Genomic DNA, 17169 nt, shown 5'->3' on the forward strand with positions numbered 1-17169 from the left:
ATCCCCAAATGCTGCACTTCAAAGTTATGCGCAGGAAAAAAATATTGAAAAGAACAGCCTCTCTTTCCAGTTGATTTAAAACATCACTAGCTTATTGTCGGTACACATATGGAGTTACTTTTAAAAAGAAATCTTGGAATATTGCCAGACTACATACAGGAAAGGCTTTTCTCCAGAGAGAGCTAAAATTCATTATCTGAGCTTTGGGACACCCATGTTCTTTCAAAATTTGGACACATCTTTGTTCCTCCATGATTAGTGATAGGAGTCTGACTTAAAATAAGAGACTACTCAATGTGTAGCTAGACTTGGAAGAAACAAAATGAGTGCATTGTTTGGAATTGAAACTGGTTAATAATTATACACTTAAATAAAATATTAATTACACCATGACAGCTTTTGAAAAAACTGCAGAGTATTTTTTTGAAATCTGAAATTATGTACAAAAATCTAACACACCATGTGTTTATAAGTAATATAGATTAAAGTTAAATTTTGGACATTTTATCTTCTTTCTCTCCTCATTAAATCATTGGCTTCTCTCATTTAAATCCATCTGATTAATTTTTTTTAGGAGAGAATCACTAAATCCAAAAAATCTAAGAGCAATATGATATTGCTGTTAGTACCATTTTATAGTAATAAATGTTTCAAAAAATTAGATCTATTTTTGATGCCTAAAATAAACCTAACAAAATGGGCCACAGTGTTACAAATTAAGAGGAAAAAAGCGAAGTCAACATATTAATTTCAGTAATAATCCATAACATTTCACTGTGAAATATTACATAGAGATAATTATTTTCTGGATTCCTTATATGTTTTTCCAATGTTAGAATTCATTTTAGTTAGGGCTTTTTTTTTCTTTTTGGTGAAATAGTAAAATCAGAATCCTCATAATTGATGATGAAAAGCTCACCAATACAAAACAAAATTAATTGATATTAAGATCAAACAAATTAAGCAGACACAGATCGTGCTCTCTCTAAGATATATACAAAACCAATGTAGATAGTGCATCCATAAAATTGAACAGATGTTAAGAATGTTAATTTTAAAATATCAGTCTTACACAAAAGAAAGGACAAGTGTATTTTGTTGTATGCTGAATAAAAAGCTAAGGGACTTGTTTATCCCCATTTTTAATTATTCCGGAAAGAAATATGTAGAATTTCAGAAACTGCTTAAAAGAAGGAAGAGAAAGGTTCGTCAGGTTGGGCGTGCATTTTATATCACATGTGAGCGTTACATATCATAGGAGTTTTTAGTCACTTTGCTTTTGCCCACAAAGAAGTCTTTGACACTTTCTGTATCTGCATAATTTGATAAAATCAGATATTATGAACTTAATGATGAATTATTTCAAAATGAAAGCAAAGCGTGAGCCCTATTCCAAAGAGTAATGGTAGAACGGGGCAGGATTACTTCTGTAAAATGAATTAGAGCGCCATGAACCGCAGTATATCAGTGATAAGTCCAGCATATTTCAGTGCTGCAGCTATTGGAGAAATGAGTCTCAATCACTTGAGCATCACAAATCCTAGGCCATATTTTTATTTCCAGCCTTACCCTTTGTGCTGCTTCCAAGTACGCAGCCCTAGTTGATTTCAAAGGCAGTAGATGAGAGATAAAGAGGAGGCAGGATTGTTCTACCTCAGCAATTCATGATCCCTCTAAGGCCAGTGAGTTTGAAAGAATATGGAGACCTTGGCGTCTCAGCAGAATAGAACCAGCTACTCTTTTCTATCCCGCTCCCAAGAGGCAGCATGAGCATTTATCCAGTTTACCATAGCAAATGATTCTCCACAGCCAGAAAATTACAACACTCTTCCTCTCTTCACTCCAAGGAGTCATAAAACCTAAATTAAACAGAACTGTCCAAAGACTTATTTTCAGCTATGTTAACGTTTCAACCAGGAACATAAATGGAACTATGTAATTTGAATAACTTTATAATATTAAATATAATAATATTTTATTACATTTAAACATGGCTTATTAGTTTTTAGATTGTCATCTAAAAATATTTTATGGGTCTAGGGTAAAGTTATATAGTACTTTATTAAAACGTGTATTTCTGATTCCAAAATTGTTAAAGCTTTCTAGGTAATATTTCTTTCCTGTTCCTTATACATAAATACCCTTTGTTCCCTTGAAGATATTCATTTATATTTAGAGTATGTATTTATATACATTTAAAAACTAATCTAATTATAATGTTCTAGTAATGTGTTTTGGTGTCCAAAATATTTTTAACCAACCTACATAGTTTTCTAGGATTTGCTAAAATAAATATATACTTATAATTTTATAAACTGTATTAATTAAAGCATCACTTCCTTCAAGAGCAGAGACTAAAAGATATTGAAAGGAGTAAGTTAAGTTAGGAAGCTTTAGATACATTCACCAAAACAGCTAACTTTTGTTGAAAATTTACCATGCTTCAGTCACTATTTTATTATTATATGCATCATCTCATTTAATTATTGCAACAACCCTGTAAGTTAAGTATTTACATGCCCTGTTTTACAGATACTGGAACAAAGGGTTACAGAAGGTAAGCAAATTACTCAAGATTATAGATGAGGCAAAAATGGAGCTTGAACCCAGATCTATCTGAATTGAGAATTCTATTTTTGACTATGTTTTGTCACTTTTCTGTTTTGGTGACACAATGTTCTGGAATGGAAAAGATCCGAGGTACGATTTCTAGGTAGAGGGGGTGTGTGTTAGGATTGTAGTTGTTCAATAGATGCTTATTTAATTGAGTTTGTAAAATCTATCCTATTCTGAAACTGCTGAGTCTCTTTTGTGTGTCAGCCATGTTCTGAGTGGAACGCTAATTAATGCGTGATCATGGTCCTAGCAGAGCGAACCCTCGAAAGCAGAATTGGGCAACTTTTTTTTGCAAAGGGTCAGATGGTAAATATTTTAAGCTTTTGGGGTCATACAGTCTCTCAAAACTAATTGACACTGCCATTTTAACACAAAATTTGCCACAGAAAATCTGTACATGAATAAGCATGTCTATGCTCTAAAAAATCTTTATTAAGGACTCTGGCATTTGACTTTCATAACGCTCTCAGGTGTCAATAGGCATTCTTCTTCTCCTCACTTTTTCCAACAATTTAAAAATGGAAAAAATCCATCTTAGCTCCCAGGCCACATTAAAACAGGCCTTGGACTGGATTTGGCTGGTGAACCAATGTTGGCCTTCTCCAGTTGCTACTCTGTAGACATGGAAGCTACTAGTCACATGTAGCTACTGAGCACTTAAATTTAGCTAGTCCAAACTGAGTTGTGTTGTGAGTATAAAATACATACCAGATTTTAAAGACTTAGCATAAAAAATTTTAAATGTCTCATATATAACTCTTATTTTGATTATATTTTGAAATAATAAGCTTTTGATATGAGTTAAACGTGTTATTAAAATTAGGTTCACTTGGGTCTTTTTCCCCTTTTTAAACATAAATCCTAGAAAATTTAAAATTGCAATGTGGATCGCATTATATTTCTATATATTTCTAAAATGCTGCTTTAAAGGTAACAATACTTGGAGGTAAACAGATACCTACTGTATAGTTATAACAATTTAATGATTTATTAAATATTGAAGTAGCATGAAAAAGTTCTTAGAGGAAAATTTTAAAAACTTGATCAACTTTTTAAACTTGATCAGACCATGAAGGCTTCTGTTTGCCATGCTGAGGATCTCAAATTTTATCTGCAGATGAAGTCCCTGACCTTGTTAGGGAGTGGTGGACAGTGTAAAATCTTCAGGAAATATGACAGGTTAGATAGTTAGAGGGAAAGAGTAGATAAAGATAAGTCTCATGTTTCTAGTTCGTCACTAGATGAATTATAATGTCACCTGATGACAAATAAAATATAGCACTACAAAAAAATTGTGTTTTCTTTGGTATGTTTAGGCTTATTTACTTGCTTATTTGTTTTGTGGAAGATGGTGTACGGATGAGCTGAGACAGCAGACAAAGTTCTAGTTTAGACACATGGACAGTTAGAAATCAAACGATAGTTTTTCTGGTATGTGGACATTTCCGCTTAGAACCCAAATGGGACTAATAGGATCACAGACTGACAGATAGTAAAATCTGCAAAATAACTTGCAAGTTGGGAGTCAATCACTTACCAGATGCCTGAGTGCCTGGACTAACATGCACGCCAAACAAGCATCCTTATTAAGACTGAAGTCCCAGTAATAGGGAATTTGTCACCTCTTTGATGTAAAGACATTTATGACTATTAGAAAGTCCTTTGTTATTTTTAAAATTAAAATCACCAACCATTAAGTATCCTTCCACAAGCAAGGCCGCCACTATATTTAATTTCAGGAATTCGAATTAGCTGTTATATTTTCCAACGATTGTATTATTGTGTGGATGAGGTAAAGCTTTGGTGGTTAGGCGTCCCTAAGGAGAGAATTATTTATTGGAGGAGTGATCAAAAAGTGTCAAGTTATGTACTTGAATTTTTCATTATGGTAAGCAAGTCAGTGAGAAAGCTCATGACTTCAAATGGCAACGGACTATCTCTGCCTGGCGTACCCTGTAAACTCTTCAAACCCAATATGCCGACTTAAGATTTTTTTTCTTCCATCTGCAAAAATGATGTTCCTTTCCTTTCTACTGGTTAACTATACAATCATGTCTGTCTGGCACATCAAGTTAAAAGAAGCCTGTGTTATCTGTGTCCTTTTGCTCTTCCAACTAACCAACCGGCTATCTATATATCAGCCTTTTAAATCTCTCTCAAATCCTTTCCTTCTGCCTTTGCTGCAACCACTTTCTTATTTCCTAAGTGTTTTCATAGCCTTCATTGTCTCCCCAACACAGATCTGATTTTTCAGTCTCCCTTTGTGTAGTCCTTCTGGCTGTTCATCGTATGGTCTTCTGGAGAGGGTTTTTCCAATATGTGCTTTTCATCTCCAGCGCTTTCTGCTGAGGCCAGTGGGTTCCAGGACAGGGAGTGGCAGAGGGAGGGAAAGAGATCCAGCTTCCGAGCTTACTGACTCTACTTCAATGAATGCAGTTCTTTTAATTTTATTTTTTGGACACAAAAAGATTTCCTTTGATGAAATAGTTCCACTGCTTAGAAACTGGGCTAAGTATTTCAGTCTGGCTTTAAAATACTTAGCAACTTAATTTTCCTCTTCTTTCATACCTCTTGCAATGAAGTTGTAACAGATGATATAATAAAAGATTCTGTGGAGAAAAGAAAATATAAAAGATGTGAAGTTCAGAATTTACTATGGGGACAATAATGTGTTTTATAACTTTAGGACCATGGGTCAGATCAGGGAAATGAGGAAGGGTTAGAGGTGAAAGTTGTAAATTCACATCTTTAGGGAGATGAACAACACTGCTATCCCCCTCTCCAAAGTGGAGAGGGCTCAAGGATATCACGTCTTTTACCGCATGCCTCGCGAGGGGGCACCCACCAGTCTGTGCTATGTGCCCCCTAAACCTAAGTGGGTACAGGGAGAGTGGACTGGTGCCCGACTTACCCCTGGGAAAGAAGTAGGACAAAAGTGGCAGCATCAGTAGCACTCCACCGTGTGTCCTACCTTGGAAGGGAGCCTGGGACACAGACTGCAAAGGAAACCAAGAGCGAAACTGGGTTAGAGGCAAGAGAGTGGCAGAGTGTGTTCCCTAGGGATGGACTCTGAATTTCCCACAAATGCCCTCAGAAAGGACAAGCTCGCCTTAACCCACTCCAGGCTCAGGGAGTGTGAAGTCACCCAGAAAATAAAAACTTCCGTTCAAGCCCCAACCTACCTCTTCCGCCTTCAGCCCTGCAGTGGAAACAGAGGAAGTGAATGGGGACAGTGGACATTGGGTATCCCCTTCTTCTAGAAAGACATCTCCGCTGACAGACTTTAGTATGGTTTTGAGGAAAGAATAAAGTTTGTTCAACTAAGAATAAAATGTTGATTAATATATTGAACTAGATACATTCTGATTTCTGAATTGAGGCTTCAATTTGGAACATAAATCATCTTAGGACTATCTTTTACTGAAGAGCTAACAGCAATTTCAGACGAACTTTTAATTTTGATCACAGCCCATAAACTGTGTATTTAATACAGCATTGATCTAAGGTTTCTTCAGTCACACACACACACACACACACACCCCTACATACACATTCACTCACGCATCATTCACCTTTTGGAGAAGAGATTGCACATTTCTATGTTTTCTACAACAGACGTTTGTACATACTGTTTTCTGACTTCAGGGAACTTGTCAAAGTGCTCCAAAGACCAGCTGTCTCCCCTCTTTATATATGAAGGACCCCTGCTTCCCAGACAGCTTAGTTTTTGTGTCATCAGCAAACACCTAAAACTTGAGCCTCGGCTGTATCAAAGCCAGTTCTAGAATTAGAATTCTGAAGGGAATCGTACCTGTTCCTGTCCTCCAGAATCTCACAGGTGAATGGCAGATGTTTGTATATAAGTATAAGGAGAGGCTCAGGAGAGGAAATGATCTGTTTCTTTAATTTTTTATTTCCTTATTTCCCAAAAAGTGAGTAGCAAAAACTACCTACAAAAACCAAAATGTATATTACATTCAGTATCAGTTCATTGCAGTTATTCTGATTGGAATAATGTTTTTCTTCTCTCACATGGATCGGTCAAAAAAAAAAAAAAGTTGAGCTCAAATTCCCACAAAAGATTGAGGGAGGAAAAATCAAATTACAGCATTTCAAACATAGTTGGTAAATTCCTATTAATATTCCACTTCTTGAAAAATCAAATATTCTTTAACTCCAAATAATATAGAGTATGATTACAGTAGCAATCACAATAACAACAATAATTACAATTTAAACTTTTGTATAAAACTTTTTTCAAAGGGTTAAACCAATTTGGTATGTAATAAACAAAATAAAAGCACTGTGACATGATCCTTAATTTTGATTGCTTGTATATCCTTTCTAAATCTTTGTTTCTTTTTAAATTTTACACACTTGTGAATTATTTCCTTGGATTGCCATGCATTCATCCAATTTGAATCCAGATATTTTAGAAACTCACATGATGGCTTGCTTTGCAGATTGAGAATGATAAGTCTTCATCCAATATAACAACACATATACATTGTTATTTTTTCTAAACCAATGTTAACAAACAACAAAAATTTGTTCAGACAAAAATAATGGGAATATTGCAAAGTTAAAAGAAGCGATTCCTGTATCAGTCTGTCATAGATTTTTCAGTTTAATATATGCCAGAGTCTCTCTTGCTTTTACTGGGGCCATTGGATATTTCTGTGTCTTATAGTTTTAGTTTCATCTTTTGTTTTTTTAATTCACAATGATGTTGGTAAGCAGATTAACATAACATTCACGCTTGCTCCTCTTACAAGGAAGACTCAGTTTAGGTGCTGAGATAGTCTGGAAAATTCTGAACACTAAATAATCTGAGGCGCCTATATTTCCAAACCATAACTAATAAGTTAAATGTTAGAAAAACGGACCTAGAAGTATTTTAGTGTTTTATTTATTCACTGCCCCTTGAGGCTAACTCTGGGTCTTAAAGTTAGAAGTGGAATATGGCAGAACATACGTGATTTTTAACTCTTCCTCAGAACATCTGTTTTCTAATTAATAGCAAACATTAAATAAAAATTTTAATAGTAATATAATTAAAATTATAAGGGAAATAATGTTTAGTATTTTCTTTCATTGTAAAGAATTTCATAAATATGTTATTTACACATATTACTAGGCGTGAAACTGCTTAAGATTCCTTCTGGAAATGTCTTCAAAGATTTTTATTAACAAACTCACTCTTTTTAAATATGGCTAATATGAAATTATTAGAACTAGTATAAATGTGCACTTACACAAAAATGAGATTTTCCCTTTTAATTCATTTGTACAGTTTTTGTCTAAAAAACGTTCTAAAAAAGTGTTGGTCTTTCAAATCACACACACACAAAACCCTACATACTAGAAGTCTGTTGCCAAAAAGATGTTGTGTCACAAGGCTTGTTGGGGAATTCAAAACATTTTTAAATATTACAGTAGTATAAAAGAGATCTTTGGAAATATTGAAATATTAACATATTACTTTTTCTCTTCATTCATTCATCAAATATTTATTAAACACCCAGTAAGCTCCATGCATAATTCTAAGTTGCAAGGGGTTGGAAGACAATATTACCTGCCTTCATGGGTCTTATATTCCAGCAAAGGGTTACAGTAACAACTTTTAAAGGAAGACAGTAAGATGGCTACACTGGAAGCATTGGTTGTGGGTTTTATGATCAAATTTTCTATTAGTGTTTTCAGTGTTCTCAGAGTGTTCTTAGAACGTCAAAAACAACTAACTACTTTTAAGCATTAATTAACTTTTCATCAAGAAGCTGAAAGAAAGAACTTGGAAACAAATATCTATACCTATGTGTACATATTCCACCCAAGCTGAAACTAAAGAAAGTTCTAACAATCATTTTAAAGTCCCTGTGAAGTCAGCTTTTCGTAGGCTCAATAATGTCAGATGAAATACTGCTGTGCTGACGGGCATTCCTGTAATACAATTTCTTTGACTTCTCTTTGAGGAAAAGAAACCTTCTTTTTTCTAAGGCACTTCATATAGCACGTTAATTCAGCATTAATTATAGAAGGTGTCAAACTGTATTTCAGTCAAAGCTCCCTGCACGTCTCCAGAGCTTTCTTAATGACAGTAATTATAGGTCATAAAAAGAGTCGTCTAAAATTAACATTTCTCTCATGTCTTGATAGGAAAATGTAAATGGCTGCACAGTACAGATGTTTTGATTAGTAAAATTTACACTTCCTTTTTTGTTTCAATGCTTGTCAAACTTCACGGTGTTAAATGGAAGGTGCAGAATTTCTCATCTCTGAATAGATAAGGTGTATCAGAGGTGGTTGTGGAAATTCTGAAAATGCTAGCCCTCACTATGTTGCACTGCAATTAAACAAAAATAAATCAAGTTTCTTCTTCAATAAATGCAAGCAGTCTTTTAAACGATGAGCAAAATAAATTCTTTACTTTTAGAAAATTCCACAAAAAAAGGCTTAAAGAATTGTATTCAATGCAGACTTATAAAAAGGACCTATTCGAATGTAGAAAAACATCATGCCAATGTATATATTGATCTAAATCTCCTGGTAAACCGTATGTTATCATATACCATCAGAAAGAACACATAAAACCTGCTCGACTCTGAACTGTCAAAATTTACTTACTAGAAAATGGGAATGGAAACATTCTAGTTTATACAATGTTAATATCATCAAACATCCAGGGAAATATAACAAATTAAAAGAGAATCACTTCAAAGAATAAAAGGCCTACACCTTAAGTAATAATAAATCTAATACTTGACATTCATCTCCCTGGAAAATAAAATTAGATAAACTTTTGCAAGGGCATTCAGAACAGCCAATCCAGTTTATTAATAATTTCCTGTTTTCATTTTGGAAGCTCATATTATCTGCTGGCAGCCACAGTAGACCTCCACAGATATTTAATAAAGCTGCCGTCGGTAATCCTCTCTGATTACCTATAACCTTCCAGCTATAACACACACTGTGCTGTAGCTCCACAGAAGGACAGCACACTGTCACCTGCTATGATGTTTGACAGCTTATTCGGCTACATCAAGCCAGCACAAAATTACTTTTTCAAAATCCATCCCTAGTTAATAACCAAAGGTAATAATGGTATTCAGCATGCGTAATGCTCTGAGAAGGCAAAATGAGGCAATGGAGGAAAAAAAAAGATTAAAGAATGGCTATTATGGAAGGCAGATCAAAAAATGGAATCTTGTAACACACAACAATGTTTCAATTATAACACCATGTGGAGAGTTCTACATATCACACTGGAAAATCCACATTGCAGGTCCAAGAAATGTGGAAGAGATTGCCTATTGTATTTATGCTAGGTGTGTGATGATGCTAGCTCATACAGGGTGACATTTGAGAATTTTCTTTCCAAATTATTCTTAGACATTCTCTTGGGAACAAGAAATGACTTACCTTTAGTGAAAAATGTCTAGTAAATGGAAATGCATTGCTTTGATCTCACCTTATGGTTTGCAAGGGTAATAAGGTATTTTGCTTACAGAATATATCAGACTAACCTTAATCCAAATTTACAAGCACACCAAATCCAATTCAATCTATTTCCTTAAAAGATGAAACAGCATATTAAAAGTCTGAACCCTCAATGGAAAACAATAGATTTTTTTTTTTTAATCACACAGGCGGGATTCAGTTTATTACATTTGTCTTCATTAAGAACAGGTGAATGACCTTGGTGTGGGGTTGAATCTGACTGTGACGATTAATGAAGAAACAGTAAGCACGTTTCCTTCCTTTCTTCCTATTTTTCTTTTTTCCTTCCTTCCCTCCGTCAATTCACCTCATTTTGTTTTTCCCTTCTCTCTCTTCACATCTTCCCCCCTTTCATTCCTTCCTACAATATTTTCCAGAATGTCTTCATATACTTTACGTTTTCTAGATGACTAACAATAATGTTATAATATTTCTATATTCTGAATGGTTGCTACAAGAAAGTCATAATCAAGTTAAATATTTTTTTTTTTAAAGATTTTATTTTTTCCTTTTTCTCCCCAAAGCCCCCCCGGTACATAGTTGTGTATTCTTCGTTGTGGGTTCCTCTAGTTGTGGCATGTGGGATGCTGCCTCAGCGTGGTCTGACGAGCAGTGCCATGTCCGCGCCCAGGATTCGAACCGACGAAACACTGGGCCGCCTGCAGCGGAGAGCGCAAACTTAACCACTCAGCCACGGGGCCAGCCCCCAAGTTAAATATTTTTATGAAACACTCAAAAATGCCCATATGTGTTCATATTTCATATATCTACACAGGTTAAAGGTGTTTTTCACTGATAATATTTGTTTTATACAGTGGACAGAATTGGAATATGTAATTGATGCTTGCGTGTCTATTAGGACCTCCAGACTCGCTTTCCTTCCTGTGCACGATGTATCCTCGACAAAATGGACTTATACCCAGGTGATCATGGCAGAAATGGGACTGTGATCTCTGAGATTTCCCTCTCTCTTGCCCCATATCTAATTCTCTGCGCAATTCTACTTTTTAAAACATCTTTTGAATCCAACCATTTACTTCTCTCCACGTCTTCTGCTATGCATCAGCCAAAGCCACCATCATTGCTCATTTAGACTGTTCCTAGACTTCCTAAAAGGACCTCCTACTCCCGTTTCATCCAGACTAAACTTGACATTCCATCCACAGCACTCTTTTGAAACGCAAATATCGTGTCCTTTCTCTTCCTGAAATTCTTCAGGGCTTCCAATTGCTTTTAGGATAAAGCAGGAATCCTTAACATGACTATGAGGAAATGTCTGACGAGGTGCCTCCCCACCTTCCCAGGCTTACACTAGCTCGCTCAACAGTGCTCACTATGCGCCGGCCGTGTTGATTTTCTGTCCTGCTTCTAGGCCTTTCTCAATGACTGTTCACCCTTTGAAGGAAATGCCCCCGCTCTGTTCTGGTTTTCTCCTACTCATCTTCAGGATTGAGTTTAGATATTTCTTCTTTGGGGATATTTCTCTGACTGCCTAGTCGAGTTCACTCCTCCATATCTGTTTTCACGGACCCCTGCCTGCACTTTTCGTTCATACAAATAGTTACATCTCTAATTGAGTACATTGTGCATTTATGCTTGTGTCGGCCAGTAGAATAAGGGCAGGGAGAGGTCTTGTTCTCTTCCAGGTCCAAAGTTTCTACTCCAGTGCCTGGTACCCAGCAGCTTCTCAATAGATATATCTTTAATGAATTCATTGAATAAATGCAAAGAGCTTATTCACTGGACAGCTCTAAAATAAACTAACTATTGTACAGGAGTGTTTTTGCATAATATATCCCTTGGGTTGGAGTCTCCAGAAATGGACCTGAGATAAGGACTTTTAGGCAATTAAGAAGTGTTTTAGGCAATTAAGAAGTGTTCCCAGGAGAGGCTAGTAAGGAATTGGGAGGAACAGAATAAAGAAGGGGGGAGAAAAAAAAGCAAGGGGGTGATTTCAGGCCACGTCCTTCAGAGACTAGCTTCAACCTGATCTTGCAAGGGATCTATGAAGTGCAAATTATTCCTCAGCGTCGTCTCCTCAGGAGGCACGTGAACTTGCGTGGAATGATACAAACTCAGACACTTCCAGTTCTCTGCAACTGAATAGAAAGAGGCTACAGCAGATGGAGGGAAATTCTCCAAAGAGTAGTGAGTAAGAGCTGTTGGTAGTAAAGACACCCAGGGCCAAGGAAAGGTGGCAAAGAAATGGCAGAAGGCATTTGAGCCATACCACCACCGGTAACTGCCATTGAGTATAAATGTTTAGAATATTCATTTGACTCATTTTGTAAAAAGATATGAACTGAGATGCCATTGCTTTGGTGAAAAGTTAATCACATAAGCTCTGATAGACTTTCTTTAAAACATATCCCATCATTTTATCCCTTAAAATTCTTTCTTCTCTTTTCAAGGAAGTCGTTCTGATTTTTTATCCTGCTTTATGAACTTTTAAGCACTATTTTAATTTGATGCCTCTGAAGACTGCTATCCACAACCTAAGTTCCATTTGTGTGCCCAGGAGCAATGCTGGGCCCTGATGGCGCAGACTCAAAGTAATACTAAATTATACTCGGTTTCAGTCAACATTTGGGGCTTTGAATAAGTCTGATGTACTGTCGCCACTATCTTCCATATTTTTCTTAATTTTAGCAATCCACAAAGGTTATTTAAACTTGACTTACTATCCTGAGGATGAAATGGGTTTCCGTTGGTTTATTGGCTATTTCTGATGGATAAAATCATGCCTATCTAGGCCATGCCATTTGCACCACATGGCACGGGGGAAGCTTTCTGAGCAAGACTTAAACACTAAGTTAGGCAAGGGAGAATTTGAAGATTCTACAGACCCAAAACTCAATTTCTAATTAACGTAAAATGGGATATACTATAACATCTGAAACCTGGGAAGTCCAAGAATTTTGAGTATGTTCCAAACTTGGTAACTTTCCATAATGGAATATACTGGAGCTACTATATAGAAGGAGATTGATTCAGGGTGCTTAATCTCCTTCTGCACATAACAGGTCCACTATCATTCTGGAGTTTTAGAATATTACTAAGAACCACTGCCACTGCTTTTTATTCATTAGATGTAGAAAACTAAGTTTGTAGATTGAGGAGAGAAACTGCCTAGTGGGTGTCTTCCTATAGATATCTTTATCTAAAGTAAATGCTAACAGCTGTAAACTGAAAGTATTTCATGCCAGTGTTGGGTTTAGTGAGCTACTCAGCCTTGTTCTTTCTCTGGTAGGAAGAGAAAAGGAAGAATATAATGGATAAATTTTTTAAATGGCATCCACTTTTCTGTCTTTCATTCTTATTTATCTATTTCTTCTGTATCTTGGTTGGGAACAAAAACACTAACCTTTAGTTTCATAGAGCTTAAGTTGCCTATCAAACTTTAGTCTGGGGAACACAAATCAACATTTATTATGTACTTACTATGTGATAGGTACTGTGTTAGAGACTGAAGATACAAAAATGAATAAGGCATATCTGTCGTCAGAGACATCACAGCCTCCAAAGCTAGAAAATTATAATATAAGGTGCTGACAATAATAAGGTACTTGTTTATGAACATATAAAATGTACTTATTTCAGAGCTTTAGGAAAGATTTGAAAAGTTTCTAGAGCCACCTGCCACTCCATCCTCATCCACAAAATCTGTAAAGAAGACAAAGTATGTACCACATGTTGAAATAACTTTCTAGGCCCAAGATGGAGTCACTCCCACCAGGGTGCCACATCAGCAAATAGAAATTTAGATAACTTTTGTGTCCCTAAATGCTTCACTTGACCAAAAATACAGTATATCCAGTCAGCCAGTTCCTAATCGCCAAGCCACCTCTGGGCCTTCTGATCCCAAACAAGGTTGACTATGTGGGCCAAGCCAATCAGATATTTTCTATTTTTCTCTTTCTTAATTTTTTGTTTTGTATTCTATGAAGTTTTCTGCCTTCCACCCCATTTTGCAGTTTCCTGTCACTGAAAGGAGACTGTCCACTTCATGAAGTGTTAAATAAAGTTTGTTTGTGTCACCTAAGTTGCCTTCTTTAATCATTTTTAATATCCAATAATTGAACAGACAAGAAAAGTGAAGCATAGAAATGCTGTGACTTGCTATCCTCTGTTCCATGGCCAAGACTCCTGATGGGTGTCTGTACATATTCTTTCTCACCTCCTGCTCACTTTTCAACAGCATGAAACATGAATGCTGTACCCAGAACTCCACCAACCTCTATCACTAAGAACTCCCACCTTCTCTTTGTTACTAAATTCACGTTCACCTTGCAGTCCTTGTCTTTCGTACTGTCTGCAATATTTCACAATGTCGACTGCTCTTGCTTCTCCAGGATTTTGTAGTTCGACACTCTCTTGGGTTTCCTCTTGCCTCCAGTCCCACTTTCCCATATTTATTTGTTTGTTTATTGATTGATTGATTTTTCTTGTTCTTTTTCTGGTCTTTAAAATGAATTTTACAAGAGTCTTCCCCTGGACACTGTCTTCTCATTAGCTTCTCATTCATAGCTTGATTAATTTAATCACTTTCCAAGGTTTCAATAATTATTTAATTGACAAGCTGAATAACCGTACTTTCTGTATCTTCTGTCTAAATGTTTCTCCTGGGATTGAAGTTGAGGTTTTAATCTTTTACATATAAATAAAAGAGAAAGAGAGAGTAAAAGAAAGAGAGAAAGAGAGAGAGAGCTGGGGAAAGGATTCTAGCACTTTCCCAAGTTTTTCACATAAGCAGCTGGATAGAAGTTAATGGAATTCATTCTAATGAGAGAATATAGGATGAGAAGTAGGTATGCAGGTGGGGATTACATATTGTGTTTAATTTACTAAGTATGTTGGGCCAGTAGGCCATCTTAACGTTGATGACGAGATCTCATAGGAAATAGGAAGGAGATAATAGATTTGAGAATAATTAGTAAATAGTTGGTAAAAGAAAAGAAAGAAGGGAGAATGGACAGGGTAACTCAAAGAGTCATAATTTGAGGGAAGAAGAGACAATATGTGCAGAAAAATTTGAAATATGATTATGAGTTCAATTGGGGAAGTATATATAACATCCAAATGTGGGGTTCCAGGAGACCAGTTGTTTATCCACTGGCTCCTCAGATCCCAAGAGGCCCTCAGGGGTCAGTGTGAGGCACAGACAGGCAACATGGGAAGAGTTAGGGGGCTTTGGGGCTTTGGGGCTTTGGAGCTTTGGAGCACCACTCCCTGATTCAAAGAAGCTCCAGCATTGCAGAACATTTCATTCATTTCTTTACCAGTGACATAAAAGTGTGAAAACTGCCAAAGGGAACACATTTATTTGACTGAGAAAATGGAGGCTTAGGAAAAGTTAAGCCATTTGACCAAAGTCACATATCGTCTCAGTGACCAAAAATAAACTTGGATGTGTCTCTACTATACCGTCTTTCTCTACCGTTTTCTCCATTCAGTTTCTATTCATTCAGTTTCTATTCAAAGCATCTTTCAGGTCTATGCCTGTCTTTGGATCCCCACTCATACTTCTTTAATTAATACTATCTTCAGTTGTCTCATTGATAATGGAAATAATTTTCTCTAGATTTACCTCACAACATCTCACCCTACTTCATTCCCAGTTCATTTTCCAAACAAAGTAATCTTCCTGAAAGGCAAATCAGATTAGATAAATCAATGGCTTAAAATTCCTCAGTGGCTCTCAATTGTTTCCTAGAGAAAGTGTAAAACATAACTTACAAAAATCTCTCCCTTATTTACTTTCCATTTTCATCTTATATAAGCCACTCTATTTGCTAAATATTGTGTGTTTATTGTGTTCCAAGTATATTTCAGTGATAAACTTTTCTTCACTTTAATATGTGAGAAGACATATTTTAAAAAGTAATTTCCAAACTATTACTTGATTACATATTGTGACAACTGTTTTAAAGGAAAATAAGAAGGAAAATAGAGGTCCTATAAAAAAGATTAAGAATACAGGTGTAATTTAAACTGGATTTTCAGGAAATGCTTCTTCTTGAAAGAATCATTTAAATTGAGACACACAGGGTGAATAGGAGTTAGCCAAGCAAAGATTCCAGAGAAGACATTTCTGGCAGGGGAAGCAGTGTTTGTGAAGGTCCTGCAGCAGAAAGAGATTGATGTCTATAGGAACAGAGAGAAAGCTAACGTGGCTGGAGCCCAGTGAACAGGTGGAGAGAAAGAAGGGAATAAATATGAGGCATATAGACGCTACTCTTTATAGTTACTGAAACAAGCAACTCTCTCTTTCTGTCTCTCTGTCCCTCCCTCTGTCTCTCTCTTACTCTCTCCTCTTGTCCTTTGCACAGGCTATTTCCTCTATTTTAAACTAGATATTCTGCTTTCACACAGTCATTTTTTTTTTTTTTTTTTTTTTTTGCTGAGGAAGATCAGCCCTGAGCTAGCCTCTGTTGCCAATCTTCCTCTTTTTGCTTGAGGAAGATTGTCCTTGGGCTAGCATCTGTGCCATTAATCCTCTATTTTTTTGTATGTGGGTTGCCATCACAGCATGGCTTGAGTAGTCTGTAGGTCCACACCTGTGATCTGAACCCGGGAACCCTAGGCCACCAAAGCAGAGTGCTCAAACTTAACCACTAGGCTACCAGTCCAGCCCCCAAAACAAGTCATTTTTATTACATTTTTGTAATTAATGTTACTTCATTCTCTAGGACACAGGGTAGACTTTACCCCATTTGGAAAGTGTGTTAGTCACAACAGACTGAATGCTGTAACAAACAACTTCAACATGATTTCTCTCTTATAAAACTCCAATGTATATGTCACTGAATAGCCAGTTCTTCTGAGGGCCTTTCTTCTTGGTGGTGACTCAGGGACTAAACTCACTCCAAATTGCGTCCCTAGCACTCCCTGGGGACTTAGGGTAATCAAGTTTCAGTCAATGTGTGGGAAAAGAGACAGTAGAGTAGTACAGGGGAGGTTTTTATGGGTCAGACTGAGATGTGACTTAAATAATTTCAGCCTGCGTTCAATTGGGCAGAATTCTGCCCGTGGCTACTCCTAACTACAAAGGACTCT

This window comes from Equus przewalskii, chromosome 8, assembly GCF_037783145.1.
Source record: "Equus przewalskii isolate Varuska chromosome 8, EquPr2, whole genome shotgun sequence".
Lineage (NCBI taxonomy): Eukaryota > Metazoa > Chordata > Mammalia > Perissodactyla > Equidae > Equus > Equus przewalskii.